This window comes from Myotis nattereri (genome assembly GCF_964212035.1).
Source record: "Myotis nattereri genome assembly, chromosome: 1".
In the NCBI taxonomy this organism is placed as follows: domain Eukaryota; kingdom Metazoa; phylum Chordata; class Mammalia; order Chiroptera; family Vespertilionidae; genus Myotis; species Myotis nattereri.
The window spans coordinates 88,181,602-88,184,296 of record NC_138075.1 but is presented as its reverse complement, the minus strand read 5'-3'; positions in this window follow the sequence as shown (position 1 = coordinate 88,184,296).

Below are 2,695 nucleotides of genomic sequence, written 5' to 3'. Positions count from 1 at the left end.
TAAATGCCATTGAATTGTTCAGTTTATAAGGGTTCATTTTATGTTTTGTAAGTCTTACATCATAAAAAATCATACATACGTAAGTGGGACCAGAGTGAGTGCTGTGTTTGTCCTAGTTGAGAATACAGAACATTCCAGACTCCTCTTCCACTCACCAGAAACCTTATTTGAGAAAGTTATCTAATGGGCATTCCTTCTGGGCCCTGGTTTCCATATCTTTAAGAAAATGAAAGTGGACTAGGTGATTATGAAGAGCCCTTTCATTTCAAATTCTAAGGCAGAGAAATTCAACACCTCTCTTTCCTCCCTGTCTCATCCACATGCTTGGAAACAACTGCATCTGTATTGCAGATGTATACTGGAAGACAATGAATGTTGTTGTAATTAAATTACAGGGAAATTAATTTGTTTTAGTTATTCGTTGTAATATTAGTTATTACAATGACACAAATTAATGGGCAAATAACTGAAACAAATGCACGTTAGCAATTAGCTTGGAGTTTGCCACTGTGATACTTAGGCTCGGAGCCCGTGCACGGCTCCAGCCTGTCTGTGCCCTCCATGTAAGCACACACTGTGCTTTTGCCAGTCACAGTATCTCAAGCTCTCCAGCCAAGTGCAGTGCTGGCAGAATCACGTTGATTGGGAGGCCCTTGATTGATTAATCGATGCCCTTGCCAAGCAGGATGGTGACGAGGGATTGAATACCCTTCTGAATGGCCCACTCTTTGCAGCCAAGTAATCTAGAACAGCTCGAGGCCATCAGTCATTAGAACATGCCATAGACCACTGCTCTAATTACAACTAGACTAGTTAGAGCTTTACTCTAAAATTATTAAAATGTTATTTGAATAGTAAGCCAAATTTACCCAGTCCTGGGACTTAAAGTCTGGGAGGTGGGTATGTAATTGTCTGCATAGTACCCATCACAGCAAGAGTCCACAAGTTGTTGAGGACAGGCCATTGTGAACATCACTAATTCATGGAGTTGCTAGGAGTCAGAGCCGTCTCAATGGCGCATGGCACACACACCTCCACCACCTGCTACTGCAGGTTACCGGTCTTCTGTAAATTCCTTCCTAATGATTCCTAGGAGTCTCAGGTGCATCTACATAGACTTCAGCTGGAAGCATTCCAGCCTTCTACCAAGGTTTATCAGTCACCTCCCCACCCCTTAAATTCTGGTTTCTTCAGGGATATCTACTTTGGAGGTCTACAATAGTCCCCAAAGCTGCACCAACCAGAAACCACAGTCTATCCAGGCCCACATTATTAGACAACTATTGGCTGCTAATTTCAGGAGGTCCAAGCATGTGGGCTCCAGGCCTCATGGAGCAGCTGAGAGAATTTAGACAGTGCCTTGAGGCTGGCCAAGTCAAGCCTCCTGAAAGGTCATACCAATGGTGCCAATAACTTACCCTCTTGGCTGAGAGCCTCTCTCAATATAACTGGAAGTTCCACCAGTTTCCCATGGACTACTCTTCTTGAACGTTCCTTCTATCTACTTCTTTCCATCACGGAGCAGCAGCGTCCCTTTCCTCTTCCACTCTTCGTTGTTGGCCTGGACTTCATTCCGTTCCTCCTTTCATATTTCTCCTCTCACATGCAGAGAGGAGAAGGCTATAGGAAGGAGAATAAAAGTGAAAAAGCTGGAGGGGATTGTATACAAATTAAGCAATGCCTGTAAACCCTGTACATCCTTCTATTCAACTTAGATGAAGAACCTGAGTGCAAATGAATGTAAAATTAAAAATATGAAAATAGCTTTGCATCCAACTTATGAATCTTGTTTTCCTGATTTCGATCTCTGGTGTTCATTAGGAAATAAATAAGATAAAAAACCCATAAAGCAGTCAGCTTATCTTTGGGTAACTAAAAACTCTTCTGGTGATATTCCTCCCTCCCTTCCTGTAGGGGAAGAGAGATGAGAACATAGTCTATCTTTTGGGCGATATACCTGAACTGGCTGTTACACAAGCATGTGATTAATTTTGAAGGCTGACTTTCAGAACACTATATTTGAGTAAACTTGAAAGATAAGTCAATGAAAACATCCAGCAAAGCAAAATAGGTATTTTCCCGTTTCAATCAGATGTCAGATATGACCCAGCATTTCTTCATTGTGCATTGAACACAGAGGGTCTTGAATACAGTAGAGGTTAGAGAAATGTTTGTTAATTTTAGTTAAAATGGAATTTCTCTCAGTCGCTCGGTGGCTTGAACTTCCTGACTTGAGGAAAAGGGAATAAGGAAAGGCATCATGATGGTAAAGCTAGAAAGAGATCACTACTTAACATACAGATAATTTGTTCCTGGGTTTATTACTTTGTTCAAAAGCCTGTGAGGTGAGCAGCCAGAACGTGGCAGTAAACTGTGCTATTAATTCCATTTATATTTTCAGAGCTGGGAGTCAGGTTTTCAAGTTTGTTCTTGGACTTTATGCAAAACATATGCAAATGTATAGCATTCTAAAATCCCGTCTCTTTGCCAGCCCCTCCCCTAGTCACAAACAGCCAGGGCTGCGGAATGGTGGACCCTGGCGGGGGTGGTGGGCGGGGAGGGGGGGGAGTGGGGGAAGGGCTGTCCGCGAGGCGGTCCAGGGGCGGAGCCTGGGCGGGGCCGGTGACGCGCCGAGTTGGCCGGCTGCGGGGCTGGACCTCAGCCTTTCCCCGCCTGGGGCCGCCGCCGCACCATT